At 41.4% G+C, this 16,097-nt stretch overlaps 1 protein-coding gene across 6 annotated transcripts in view; it reads right to left on the reverse strand.

The window, feature by feature from the left end:
• The window catches only part of VPS13B (vacuolar protein sorting 13 homolog B), a 1,123,013-nt gene that overhangs the window by 631,396 nt on the left and 475,520 nt on the right, over window positions 1-16,097 (reverse strand). The window lies entirely within an intron of this gene.

Raw genomic sequence — 16,097 nt, forward strand, 5'->3', positions numbered from 1 at the left:
TCAAATTTTGCGCGCGATTCGCAGGTAAGTTTAAAAGCCATAGCGGAGGACAGCACGCCGCGGAGAGGCACAAATTTCCCCGCAGAAAGGGAGCGGACTACCCACGGAGCATCCTTGGAGGCTGATAGAAGCCAAAGACCACATCTGTATTACACTGAGCTGTTAAAGGTCTGAAGTTATTATATCCAAAGGTATTGCAAGTACGTGTGATCAGGAAATCTAAAGGTATAACGTTTTACAGAATAAAAAAAATGAATAAATCAATAATTTCTAAGAATATTTACCTAGTGCACAGTGCAATCGTTCCCACACATTCACACTACAGTATAATACTGTTACATGTTTCAAAGACCAACTCAGCACAAACTCCAATGTTTTGGAGAACACCTGCAGTTTTTTGGGAACATTTACCATATACGCGTGACAGTGAAAGCAAGACCGGCCTAAAACCGCAATCGGCCCAAAAAATGGAAGTGTATTTTTAACAGGATTGGAACCAGGGCGTTCTCATGATCTTAACAGCTCTATTTAAAGCTTCAGCGACCCCAGCACGGTTACGGACAACCTTACACAGATTTACGTGCACTTTATGTTTTCAAACATGGGGCCGGTAGTCATCTTTGTTGCGGCTTCCTATGTGGCCATTTTGTTTCCCTAGGAAGGAGGGAGCAGAACGACAGCTAAAACTAAGTATCGGGTAAACCCAGGCAGCCCTGGAGCTTAAAATAGAGCAATTCAACTACAGTACACAAAAAACCCCAGCTACAATTCTGTTAAAAAAATTATAATATCCAAAAAAAGCATTGTAATACAAATACTGCATTCAAGAGGTTAACCACCTGTTCTGAATTTATAATGATACATTATTTTAAAAGTAAGCCTAAAGCCCTAATAAAGCAACTTTAATCAAACTGCTTCCCATGCAGCTCCAAGACGTGTTTGAAACCGGAGTAAAAAGGTTATCCCCTGAGGAAGTCGCTACCATTGTGATGAATCGTGCAGGGTTTCTTCTATTGGACATGCTCCTCTAGTCTCGTCAGCACAACATGCTGTGGCTATCCCCTTCCCAGTTACGCAGACTGAACAGAGATACAGGCGGTTTGTTGGTTTGCATTTGCAAGAGCCGGACGATGAACTCAGGATTCCAACCAGGGTCCTGCGGTGGAACCTGGTGTCGTCCCACTGACATTTCCATCTGGGATGAACTCGTCATTCGAACTTCGGACTCCGCTGGTGACTTACCATCCTGCTCTCCCACCTGCACCTTGAGACTCATCTACCACCACCTCCACCAGGTTATTCATACTGCGATTTTATCACCTACACATGAGTGCGTATTTATGGTTTCAACAACCAATATATGTAATAAATTGCATTACGCTATTAGGCATGCTCTTCTGCTTTTAGTCTATTAGAAATTTCCTGGAACTGGTTAATTCCTTCAGAAGCAGCTCAGACCAAGAACGTTCCTCCTCCATCTACCCCATATCGTTTTACCATTTCCAGGCAACTGTTATCTATATATCTAGATATATATCTGTGTGTGTGTGTGTATGTGTGTGTGTGTGTGTGTGTGTGTGTGTGTGTGTGTGTGTGTGTGTGTGTGTATATATATATATATATATGTATGTGTATACTGTATATATATTTATATATATATACATACATATATATGTATATATATACATACATATATACGTATACATATATATATATATATATATATATATATATATATATATATATATATATATATATATATATATATATACATACATACATATATACATATATATATATACATATATATATATATACTGTATATACATATATATATATATATATATATATATATATATATATATATATATATTAAAACATGCTTTACACCTTTTTACCTGGTAGGTATGATAAAGTGCCCTAGAGATGTGCTACAGTATAATAAAGTGGTTGCCAGACTATTGCTGGCAGTGAAACTTGGGACTTGGAACCCACTGGATAATCCAATGCATACCAGGGCGTAAGAAGAGGTCCTGCGACCACAAACTTTTCAAGGTAAATATTTCAAAACGGGAGTTTGATTTTAAATAAAGAAGACCACCCTGGTATTCTGGGTGGTCTCCTTTATCAACATACGCTATTAAAGAAAATCCTGCATAGACAGGTTTTCATCTTTAACATCGCCAGCTCATGTACGCAAAAATCATTGCATATCTACAGTAAAAAGATGGAGAATGAGTTTTTACCATACAGTACATGCTCATTAATACGCATTGGTGCTTTTTTTTTTACATCTAGTCGTACTTGTAGGGGTCTGAGACACATCCCACCTTCCAGTTGCTTAGATCCTACAAAAATCTTTAAATAAAGCACTTTAAGTGCAACACATTAAATGTGTCAAAATAGGTAGAAAGCTAATTATTAGTTCCTTTTCAAAACAAAGTTGGTTGCTGTACCGCATGGCATTCCCTAGGAATGTTTTGTTAAGCAAATGAAATCACATTACACATGATCAAAGGCTGAACGTAATCAACCCATTTTAACATGTAATAGCAATTACTACCCCCCAAGCAAAAGCGCTTACCCAAAGCTAATACTCTGGGGAGCAACGTTTGATCCATATTATTTATTAAAAAAAAGTGACTAAATATTGTCGACAATTTAGTAGGCAAGATACATTCCTGGGCTGCTTCAAAACCCCTTTTTATGGACTAATGAAAACATGGTATCTCAGCCTTTTTTTGCTAATGAACAGTAATCCAGCAATGTCACATGTAATTTGACAGATTGGTCAGAATAAAAATCTTATGCTTGAGTAAGTGCATATATCTGTTAACAAGCACCGACCCTTCTACAGCTATGGAAAAAAGTCGGGATAATTGATAAACAGTTTACCGTTCATGAGACATGAAATCATTATATGAAAATGAAGGTACAAGGTACTGTAACTTCCAAAAAACAGCAACACTGTAATTAATCCCATGTTTTAGATAAACAGAATTTCTGTCATTTCTAGTGGTAATTATTGTTTTGTCATATTTTAATACAGGTATACTGTAGATGTAGCAAATGACATTGTTGCCCCCGAGAACACAACATTTAAATGCAATTCTCTATATTACAGAGTTTCCACTGGGTTTGGTAGAAATGTTGGCACAGTATACCATAAACATTTTCAATCTGAACCCCTTCAGTCTGCGTCGCCCCAAAGGTGGACAGCTTTTGGCACAGCTAAAGGGTGTGAGCCGTTTGCTGATGTTAGGTGATGTTAGGTGATGTTAGGTGATGTTACCGCTGCTCTATTTCAACCTGAAACTCACCAGCCCTTTAATCCCATGTACCCATTTTCCAACCCTAACTGTCCATGAAATGTCTGTGAATTGAATGTATAACCTCTGGTGTTTTAATGTAACCATGTATCGTTAGCATAACTCTGTGCCCAGGACATACTTGAAAACGAGAGGCAACTCAATGTATCAGTTCCTGGTAAAACATTTTATAAATAAATAAATAAAAATAAACAGCCCAAAATATCACAACGGAAAGAACTGTGACATACTGTAATAATAATAATAGCATGTTCTTGTATAGCGCTGCTAGTTTTACGTAGCGCTTTAGAGAGACATTTTGCAGGCACAGGTCCCTGCCCCGTGGAGCTTACAATCTATGTTTTTCGTGCCTGAGGCACAGGGAGATACAGTGACTTACCCAAGGTCACAAGGAGCAGACACTGGGAATTGAACCAGGTTACGTGATGGTAAACCCTACAGTCTTGAAAATTGCAAAGCCAGTACAACCAACTTCACACTGATGAGACCCATTAAGGTTGAAACATGTCTGTGAGTGGTTTCTCTGGCTCTGCATCTGATTCCCATGCTGTGCTTTAAAGCTGTGATAACAGCAAGCAATAGCTTATATGGGCTCCATGTAACAATGGTTTTTCAGGCAAAAGGTGACACGGTGTGCTCATTTGCATGTCATTTCCCAGAATCCCTTGCTGCAGTGGAAGCACTGTATGCTGGTTGATAATGGTGAAAGGCAGGGTTGCAGACCTGCCTAAGACATGTGAATGTGCACACGAGTGATCTTTTTATTTGCTATATGTAACACTGTGGTTTCTTGTTGCCTTTTTCACCCACCATAACTTAAAACGTACGTGTACACACACACATGCACGCACGCACACGCACACTACTAAGTATTTTATACTATACATACTGTATCAAGAAATCTTGAAAATCTACACAATTTAAAAAAAATATATATATACATATATATATTTCAATACTTATACAATATACCTACTAAATTACCAAATACAGCAATTATTTCAGCAATTTTTTTTTTACATGTAGGGTCCATTTCAACTGCAAAGAAGTTATGTCATTTCTATCCACGGAGTCTTGTGCGCATAGATTCCCATATCTATCTAGCAGCTCAGCATGTTGTCAAGGCTACACACACACACAAACAGTGGGTAATATGTTCCTAGCGAAATAGTATTTTTTTTCTAATACCAGCCACTAGTCCTGTAGGTATAGTTTGGTGCAGGTGCGTTTCCTTGCTTCTGTTTTTATTAATATCAGCACGGCAATAAATTATGCGTTACAGCTGGAAATTACCGAGCACAGCTATAGCAGATCTCATCATTAAGCATGAGTAATCTTTCCATATAAATGAAAATAGAGTGAAAATGTGAAATGTATGCAGATGGGAGGTTTGCTTTTTCTTGGAATTAAAGTGACGTGCTTTCTGGATCGCTACAAATGTTTCATTTTGTCATCTACCTTTTCTCACATTTTTTTGGCAAGGTAACTCCTTAACTCTGCATGTTGGTAGCATCTTTTTTTATATATATAAAGATATGACAATAACCACACGATTATGATAATGTCATATTTATAAGTGGAAGGGGTATGTTTGTCACAGCTAAGGTGTTGGTCTTAAATATGCAAGTTCGTCAAATGGATTCCAGCCCCTTATACTCTCGTTAAACCTTGGGCAAAAAATTAACCCTTGCAGTGCCCGAATGGTATACATGGCACTTGCTGTCCTGCCCCATGGAAATCCAAGTGGACCCCCCGGTCACTTCAGTTTCTGGCATCCGGGGCATGGTTGCATCATGTGACATGACGGATGTTCGTGGCACTCTGGCGCTGTCAAGAACCCCTGCCCTATCGGTGAAAGCAGCAAATCTCCCCCCCCCCCCACCACACCACACCACCAAAAAACATATATGAAATGAACTAATAATACTCAGATTTTGCCCCTTAAGCATTTCCTGCTCTATTTTTGTGTGTTTGTTAGTGTTGTTACTATGGTATCCTAGGCACTGCAGGGAGCACTGGGGAGGTATCCATCTTGACCTCCAGGACACTTAATATTTCAACTGCTCATCTCCTGAACAAGCATCGGATTTAAAAAATAAAAACATCCCCTAAAAAGGGCAAGAGAGTGGAGATCTTTAAAAGTAAAAAACATGGTGATCAGCACAGACTGCTGCTTTAACCTCGCTGTGTATCAAGAGGAATAAACTGTAAACGCCTATAAAGTCCTATACTGTTCGATGCTGGTATGAATGTGATCGCTCATAAAAAAAAAAAATATTACTTGTGAGCACATTCATGTGTCTTAGGCTGAGTCCATGGTGTAGGAGGGGGAGGAGGCGTCCACGCGGGGCGCGATCAAATTGCCTTAAGGCATTGATCGCGCCCATAGACCGCATGGGTGCACGTGGCCAGAGGCAGGAGGGGGCACGCGTTGCGCAAGATATCAGTTGAAATTGATTTCTTGGAGCGACACGGAGGGCACGTGAGCGGTTCGTCCACTGAGGGCGAACCACCATAGGCATGCCCCTAGGAATGCCCACCACGGCCCGTCGTCCATGGCCAGGGAAAGTACCCATTACATGCGGGTGACTTCACAGCCTTCGTGCGGGCAAAGGCACCATGGTGCGGGCCTTAGACAGGTCTGCAACCCTGCTTTTCGCCATTATCACCTAGCATACAGTGCTTCCACTGAAGCAAGGGATTCTGGGAAATTACATGCAAATGAGCACACAGTGCCACGTTGTGTCTTACCTCCATTATTACATGGAACCCTTAAACCAATGATCGCTGTTTTAAACACATCCTGGGATGAGATGCAAAGCCAGTAAACCCACTCACAGACAGATTGTTTCAACCTTGTGGGTCTCATCAGTGTGAGGTTGGTTGTACTGGCTTTGCAATTTAAGACTTGGATAGGTCTTCACCACACATTATTTAGGATATATATATATATACACACACACACATATATATATATATATATATATATATACACACACATGTATATACACACATATACAAAGTTGTAGCTAAACTTACTGCCTCCTGCTGTGGGGGATGGTCCATGCTTGTCAATGGGGGACACCGCAGCGTTAATGCTTTGGTGCCGTTACAGTGGCAGCGAGGACATTAAACTTTTCTACATCTGTATCCTTCTTTACCCTTACCCAACCTCGTCCTTATCAGAGAACCAATAAAGTTAATGGGAGGTGGGGACTTCCTTCCTAGTGTCTCAGTTTGTCTGAACATATCTGTTCTCTTTTGTCAAGCAATGTGATTTTCCTCCCTCCCACATTGTACTGCGCTGCAACATATGTTGGCACCATACAAACAAGATAATAATAATACAAGTGCTTGCTGAGCACACAGGGACATTACACAAAAGGAAGTAGCCAGGAAACAATGAAACGCCTTCCCAATCTCACTTCAAAAAAAATAAATGAAAAATACTTTTAGGTATCAGATTTGGATAAATAAAAAGCAAATTAATCACCCAGATGAGACCCCTTAAAAACATATTACTGGAATTAGTTCACTTTGGTACTAGGAGGAATTACCCCTTTAACATACATTAAATTTAAAAAAAAAATCACTGATACTAAAAAGAAAAAAAAAGCTAAAGGCACATACTCTCTTTCCATCAGCCGCACAGCTAAACCAACGTTGTGGTTCTTCATCTAGTCATTAGACCCATTATACCATATGAAACCCCAAACACTACAGTGAGATCATGGATACACCAACACATGCACAGTTTTCCCTTTCCAACTAACCACCGAAAGTGCCTGGATATTAATGTGATGCTTATTCTGCCATTCATCTATTAAGGATCCTGCTGTGTGTTGAACGTGTCCACATAAAATATAAAATAATGAATACATTGTTTCGATGGTGGAAAGGGCTTTGAGTTGACGCTACTTTGATAGTAAGAGACTTGCAACTGGAAAATTAAAGCAGCAATCCTCCCTATTTTTCATGTTGGTTTTTGTGAATAGAATTTGATCCACAAGGTCACCCAGAGATGACCTGTGTTATTTGTAGCTCCCCGGTTCACAAGTTACCTAAATGTTTTAGTTTTCAATGATCTTCCGGGATATACAAAGATGGCCACTGGGCTCATCCAATAGAAAAACAGCAAATGTCATCCTCCCGATGACGTTGCAACTTCCCAAAATGGTGGACACCTTTATTTGGCAAATGGGAAAGAAAACGGCAGTAACAAAAATGGTCAACATCTCGGAAACCATACAGAACCGAGAAATAAAAATGTCACCGTTCATAGCCAGAGGACTGTCCGGTTTGAATAATGGGAAAAAAAGAAACAGAAAATAAAATGAGTAGAGAGAATTGCTGCTTTAAGACCATCAATTGAGACGCACAAACTATGGCCATTAATTTGGTACTCATGCATTAACTTCTATTATTTTGCCTGAAGAAACACATTTTGTAATGCCGACAGGTTGTACCAGTATTTAGGGGACAGCCGGACCCAATTCCGCTAGTGATCTTGAAAAGAGGGAGAATTGGTGGGTTCAAGTGGTCCCTATCTCCTGAGAACTAGTTTCTCTTTAATTTGTTCATCTAGCTCTTAATTATTGTACATTATATAATTTGTACACAGAAATGTTTAAGCCCTTCTGTAAAAGAAACAATTTGTCCTGGTGCTAACCTCAGTCAATTCTCACTTGAGAAAATGTAAAAACTCCTAAAGAAAATACACGCAATGTTCCAAAAAACTCGAAACACAAAGCTGATTCCAAATGACCTTCTGAAATCAGACTTTACTATCCATCAAACCTAAAGTAGGGTAGTATATGTATGCACTCATACAAGTTCAAGCGGAGTACTCGTGCTGCAATATCCATTAGTCTGCTCTGGTCACCAGAGTGCATAGTGCACAGTTTGTCAATGTCAGCAGAAATTCAATTCAAGGTAAGAGTCTTTGAGGGAATATTTTGGAAATGGCTCCTGGACATCACGTAATGTGCACCACAGAAAGTATCACGGTTCAATTCACAAGTAGCTGGCATCTGGTAAAAAGTAATTTAGCACCAGTGAAGAATGGGATAGACATGAATCAGAACCAATGACAACTGGAAATTGTGGTTGGGGGATTTTTATAGCCACAGTCAAATCAGTTTAACAGAAAAATATTAAAATAATTAACAGAGTTCCTATCCAGATCTTGGAAGACTCAGTACATCCCAAGCCCTGTCATATCTTCATCATTCCCATTTAGGAGGCAGAGTTTAATTAATAGATTTTACTTTATCTGGGTTGAAAAAGCCTGCAAAGCATTACAAAGCAACCATTGTGGTCTCCTCAAACACTTAACCGTGCTCTCCCTAAAATATTTGTCACAAAAAGTTCTCTCTCCTAGAACCCAAGTGAACCACGGGCAGTAAAAGAGTTCATTGGCGATTTATGATTCTGTTTATACTCACACAAATATAAACATTATATGTCGCTTTTCAATGTTCTACTGGATCAGATTGTGTCCATATTAACCATAAACTCATTTAGCTATTGTATTTGGTAAACACTTATGTGCCCAGTACCATGTGTCCCATCTCCCAGAGTCAAGGGACTTCCATAATTTAAATATAATAATCATAGGGGCTACTCTAATACCATCCTAGCCCCTGTCACTAGTTTTACATATTTAGGCATATGGGGGCTTATGCAGAGAGCATAGATAAGGAAATAGCGCCATCTTCTGGCGAAAAAACTAGCCAGAAATCCTTAAACTCGGGAGAAAATGGCGCGATTTTTAAAAGTGGCCAGAAAAATTTTCAGAGGTGTAAAAGTCGCCAAACTCGTGGCGAGAACCTGGAACTCGCCATGCTAATATAGCGTGGTATTCCAGAAGCTCCGAATCGCTGGAACACGCCAATATGTGCCATAGTATGGCGAGTTCCAGGTTTCCAGGAAAAGATGGCAAGTTGCAGTTTTTTGCCGTTCTCATGTTTACTCATCCCCATCATGACTGTCATAAACGTTTCTTTTGTACATGTTTTGTGGTGTCTCCACACTTTATTCCAGGGGGGCAGCTTATTCTAGGGGGGGGGGGAGCTTATTCCAGAGGGGCAGCTTATTCCAGGGGGGGGGAGTTTATTCCAGGGGGGCATCTTATTCCAGGGGGGAGCCGGTTCATTCCAGGGGGGGCAGTTTATTCCATGGGGGGGGAGCTTATTCCAGGGGAGCAGCTTATTACAGGGGGGGGAGTTTATTCCAGGGGGGCATCTTTTTCCAGGGGGGGGCCGGTTCATTCCAGGGGGGGCAGTTTATTCAAGGGGGGGCAGAATATTCCAGGGGGGGGCGAATATTCAAGGGGGGGCAGCTCTTGGCCGGCGGAGATATCCATGCCAGGCGAAGCACAGGCTGTGGCACTTGCCCGTCAGGGAAGACGGGCCGATCACTGGCCCGCGGCGTTGGTAAAAAAACACTTTTGCCCACGGCACGCATGTTATCCACCCTGGCCAGCAAACGCGGAGAGACCATGGAGTGTCGTTAATTTGATTACGCAGGGTTTTTTCCTTGACAGGGGGGTGGATCCGTGCAGGGTGGGGGGAGAGAGGGCGAGATGGGGGGGGGAGGGAGGGCGAGATGGGGGGGATGGAGGGCGAGATGGGGGGGGCGGGGGAGAGAGGGTGAGATGGGGGGGAGGGCGAGATGGGGGGGGGAGATGGATGGGGTGGGGGGTAACCAAATGATCCCAATACGGAAAAGGGTCTGTGGGGCACCTTCCCCAAATGAGACAGTAGAGGTGCTGTGCTGGGAGGTAGGGAGGGTCTCTGGGGGTACACACGATCCTTGTGGTATACCGCCAAATGCTGTGTTGGGTGGCGCGGGTACTTGGAGGTATTCCGTGCCGGGTGCCGTGGGTACTTGGGGGAATTTTAAATTCCCCCGCTTACCGCCGACACAGGCCTGTCACGTGAGCCGTTCGCCCAATTAGGGCGAACTAGCTCCGATATGTCACTGGCCCGCCCCCTTAAGCTCTGTCCCCCCTTCTGCCCCGATCCATGTCTCCTCTCTGTGTGTGTATGTGTGTGTGTATGTGTGTGTGCATGTGTGTGTGCATGTGTGTGTGCATGTGTGTGTGTATGTGTATGCATGTGTGTGTGTGTGTGTGCGTGGGTGTATGTCTATGTGTGTGCATGTGTATGCATGTGTGTGTGTGTGGGTGTATGTCTATGGGTGTGCATGTGTGTGCGTGGGTGTATGTCTATGTGTGTGCATGTGTATGTGTATGCATGTGTGTGTGTGTGTGGGTGTATGTCTATGTGTGTGCATGTGTGTGTGTATGTGTATGCATGTGTGTGTGGGCCTTTCTGTGTGTTTCTGTGTGTCTGTGTGTATGCATGTGTGTGTGCCTTTCTGTGTGTGTGTGTGTGTGTGTGTGTGTGTGTGTGTGTGTGTGTGTGTGTGTGTGTGTGTGTGTGTGTGTGTGTGTGTGTATGCGTATGCGCGTGTGTGTGTGTGCGTAACTCAATATTGTTATCAAAGTTGGACAATGTTAATAATTAATGTATTCTCACAACATGCCTTTTGTTTTATTTGTAAAATATTATCTAATAAACACACACACACGCACACACACACACAGGTTCCCTACTGACACACACACACTCACAGCTACTAAGTGACACACACACATACAATGTTGGCTATCAAGCTCGCGCTACGATATGGCGAGTTTAAGGCAAATCTGAACTCGCCGAAATGTGTAACAAGAGGTAACGACGTTCTCTGCATAAGACCTTAACTAACGGTAATTCTGTGGCTATTTTATAGCCGTTTTACAATTTTTTAACGTTCCTCTCTGCATAAGCCCCATGGTTTGACTCCCATTTAACATTTGGGTTGCACATTGATACTCTGACATCCAAAACCTATGCCAAACTAGGTGTACTTTATAGGAACAAATCCTACCTAAGTCTACTGGTAAGAAAGCACATTGTACAGCAGATGCTAATGCCAAATATAGACTATCGGGCGTAGTATAAGCACAGCACTCCAAACTCACCTTAGAAAACTTGATACCATCAACAATGCAATATGCTGCTTTGTCCTCCAATGCAACTACAACACACATCACTGTGAAATACTCAAAGAACTAGATTTGTAATCACTTGAGTCTAGGCGCAAAGTTAATCCAGTAGCACGCCTTATGACACATACACACAGTTAGGTCCGGAAATTATTGGACACTGATACAAGTTTTGTTATTTTGCCTGTGTAGCAAAATAAATTCAAGTTACAGTTAAATAATGAATATGGGCTTAAAGTGCAGCCTTTCAGCTTTAATTTGAAAGTATTCACATCCAAATTGGAGGAATGGTTTAGGAATTACATCTCTTTAATATGTAGCCCCCTCTTTTTCAAGGGACCAAAAGTAATTGGACAATTGACTCAAAAGCTGTTACATGGACAGGTGTGGGCTATTCCTTCGTTATTTCATCATCAATTAAGCAGGTAAAAGTTCTGGAGTCCATTCCAGGTGTGGCATTCGCATTTGGAAGCTGTTGCTGTGAACCCACAACATGCGGTCAAAGGAGCTTTCAAACCAAATGAAACAGGGCATCCTTAGGCCGCGAAAAAAAAGAAAGAAAATCCATCAGAGAGATGACAGGAACATTAGGAGTGGCCAAATCAACAGTTTGGTACATTCTGAGAAAAAAAAAAAGAACGCACAGGTGAGCTCTGCAACACAAAAAGGCCTGGACATCCACGGAAGACAACAGTGGTGGATGATCGTAGGATCCTTTCCATGGTAAAGAAAAAACCCTTCACAACATCCAGCCAAGTGAAGAACACTCTCCAGGAGGTAGGCATATCATAATCCAAGTCTACCATAAAGAGAAGACTTCACGAGAGCAAATACAGAGGGTTCACCACAAGGTGCAAACCATTCATAAGCCTCAAGAATAGAAAGGCCAGATTAGACTTGCCAAACAATAGGTAAAAAAGCCAGCAAAGTTCTGGAACAGCATTCTTTGGACAGATGAAACTAAGATCAACCTGTACCAGAATGATGGGAAGAAAAAAGTATGGAGAAGACTTGGAACGGCTCATGATCCGAAGCATACCACATCATCTGTAAAACACGGTGAAGGCAGTGTGATGGCATGGGCATGCATGGCTTACAATGGCACTGCGTCACTAGTGTTTATTGATGATATGACAGAAGACAGAAGCAGCCGGATGAATTCTGAAGTGTATAGGGATATATTGTCTACCGGGATTCAACCAAATTCAGCGGAGTTGATTGGACGGCGCTTTACATTACAGATGGACAATGACCCAAAACATACTGCGAAAGCAACCCAGGAGTTTTTTAAGGCAAAGAAGTGGAATATTCTGCAATGGCCGAGTCAATCACCGGAACTAAACCCGATCGAGCATGCAGTTCACTTGCTGAAGACAAAACTTAATGCAGAAGACCCACAAACAAACAACAACTGAAGTAAAGGCCTGGCAAAGCATCACAAAGGAGGAAACCCAGCGTTTGATGATGTCCATGCGTTCCAGACTTCAAGCAGTCATTGCCTGCAAAGGATTCTCGACAAAGTATTAAAAATGAACATTTTATGTATGATTGTGTTAATTTGTCCAATTACATTTGAGCCCCTGAAATAAGGGAACTGTGTATGAAAATGGTTGCAATTCCTAAACATTTCATACAATATTTTTGTTCGCCCCCTTGAATTAAAGCTGAAAGTCTGCACTTCTATTGCATCTCGGTTGTTTCATTTCAAATCCATTGTGATGGTGTACAGAGCCAAAATGATGAAAATTGTGTCAGTGTCCAATTATTTCCGGACCTAACTGTATATTTTGTGGTAATTTTGGGGGGTTTCTGAGAGCTTGCTGGGTATCTGTGTGTTTGCAAAGTTAATCTTTCCTGTCTTGCCTTCAAATACTGTCTGGGCAAGCTACCCGCCTAGCTGAACAAGCTCCTCACCCCTAGCACATGCAGCACTTGTCTGAGATCTGACTCCAAAAGACTGTTCATGGTCTCAAGGTTCAACAAAGTATCTGGCTGCTCCTCCTTCTCTTACCGTGCACCCCGCAACTGGAACAATCTACCAGAGACTCTCATAGCCACCACCAGTCTAAGTTATTTTGATCTGGTCAGTAACTGTTACATACGCCTATAACATATTATCTTTAACTATGCATGCAATGTATTGTATATAATGTATACCCTGTTCACTTATGTAACTATGTAATTGTAACCATGTATCTGTGACCTTAACTCTATGCCCAGGACATACTTGAAAACGAGATGTAACCCTCAATGTAGTACTACCTGGTAAAACATTTTTATAAATAAATACATACATCTTGTCTTCTCTATGTTTTTGGAAACACATTTTAAATGTTTTTTTTTGATAAATTGTTTGTGGATACCAGCAAGGTAAGCTCAGCAACAGCTAATTGTGTGGGTTGTGATGATGGTGCTCCCAAGGTAGATTAATGAACAAGAGAACAAACAGAAAAATGTAACCTAGTATGGGGATTCATATGTCATCACCTGGATGATTAGTGAAACAATTTAAAACTTAAAGTTTATTAGTATCCAATTAAAATAAAGGTAGTTAAAACGATGATTAAACACACACAAAAAATTATCCTGCTATGTAGACACTATATTGAGTGTTCAAGATCCAAATACTGTAGGTTAGTTTACATTCTATCACCTGCAAGGTCATGGGTTTTAGTATCCGTGAACGAGCTCAGTGGAATTAATTGTCCACTACCCTTTAATAAGTGCATAGATAGTATGGTTTGTTATTCTTCAACTAGAGCTGAACTGGTGTCTATATAGTAGCAACTCCCTAATTCGGAGTGATGTATACTGAGTCAGATACCTTTGTCTGGTCTGCCTAGTTGTGGCACATAGGTGAGAGCCTTGTGTCTCTTAATACTTGATGCAAGGTATACCACGATAGGAAATGAGACCAGTGCTACACGTGTAGATGATGTAGTAATAGCTGTACAAGGTAACGAAGTGCAATGTAAGCGTTATCTACTAGATACACCGGGGATGCGGTCACCAGTTAACATACAGGCTGGCGATAGGACTGCCAGGTGATTGTGTCCACATTACCAGGGTTGTGAATACAATCTCTAGTTGCCGTGGGGTAAATTATGCAAGCAGTGTTGCCCCCGAGCATGCGGCTAGTGTAAATAAGATAGAGTCCACTGGGTGCTAGGCAGGTAGGCAGGCAAGCAGACACCGGAGTGGCTAAAGGTAAACGAGTGAGCTAGTGTGTATGCAGCCTGTAATGCCCTGAAGTAACCCGCTAAAGCACTCCTATGTCCGACCTCAGAGTGATCAGAAGTGATAGGAACAATGTGGGTACTGAGAAGATAAATACCTCAAAGTCTACTAGATATACACTAGATTCAGTCACAGTGATAAGAGCAAACGATAGTACTGCCTGTTGTTGTCAGCGTAGATGAATGAAACAAAGCCCTAAATGCGCCCTTAAATCGTCAATCTAATATACAGTATAGGAGCAGATAGCTACACGCTTGCAGGCTCCAGCAACAGTGTTGCGAGCCTGTTCCTTGCTGGGAGCATGGGAACCCTGCGTGTGCACTGAATGATCGACGCGCACGTTTCACGTTAACACGCTTTTTCAAGACAGTACGGGGGGAGGTTACCTTTACCCACATCCTTACTTATGAGCTTGGTTACTTCATTGACCACCAGACTCTATGATGCCTTAGAATATTCATTTCTTCAAGCAAGTTGATACCTTTTACTTTCTGGCTACTGTTATTTTGGATCCAGGATTTGGAAGCACTGACCTATGAAACTCTGTTTATTTTTGTCTGGTTATAAGATGTGCAGTACATAGAAAAAAGTACGGTAAAATGTTACCTAGACACCAAAATGAACAATTGGCAGTGACTTGGCCAAAGGGGTTTCATTCTCCAACATAATAGTCTAAAAAATGGGAGGAGTGATTTCCTTTCACTGCTCCCTTCTATTTGTGTTTTAGGGAAGTCCTTTTCCTCCCCTTGTGCAGGAAAAAGTCTCCACTGTCCCTGCTTTGTCATACGAAGGAGGAAACTTAATTCCATAAGAAACTCGTCATCTTTTCAAAGAACCCCTACATTTTTGTTGTACAAATAAGCTCATTGCATTATGGCATTTATAAAATATGCTTTGTGAGCCCATCCTCCTCTAGACAACTCACTTGCTGATAATGCAATGAAATCCTATTTCATATGAAAACGGGATGAGTTCTGTCTGAGGGAGATGAGACGGGACCTTCATCCTCTAACACGGGCGTCAGCTGAAGCAAGGATATCCATAAAACCTGGCCTGTGTACTGGCCCTTGAGGACCGCGTTTGATGCCTGCGTTAGAGGATTAAGGTTCTGTCGCAGTGTTCCCAGACAGATCTGTTTGTGATACTTTATTGCCAACGGGCAGAGCTCAAAAAAGTGTGTGTCAGAGCCTGTTTCAAAAGAGTAAGAGGTTGCTAAGCAGTCAAAGGATGTTCAATGCATTATTTAAAAAGAAAAAAGGCATTAAGAGTTGGAAAAAAATATATGAAAAAACTTTCAAGAAACCTAACTGAAATGGAAGTTCAGAAATCAGACTTTTTAAATCCAGATTCTTCTTTTTTTAATTAGGATTTCAAGTTTTTTTCTTCTCAATAAAAAATATTTGTAATATTGTAATGTTTTTATTATCCTTGGTTACTTTTGGCGTTATTTAGTTTGGGTTTAGCTGCTAATTTAAACC

This window comes from Ascaphus truei, chromosome 2 (genome assembly GCF_040206685.1).
Source record: "Ascaphus truei isolate aAscTru1 chromosome 2, aAscTru1.hap1, whole genome shotgun sequence".
NCBI lineage: Eukaryota > Metazoa > Chordata > Amphibia > Anura > Ascaphidae > Ascaphus > Ascaphus truei.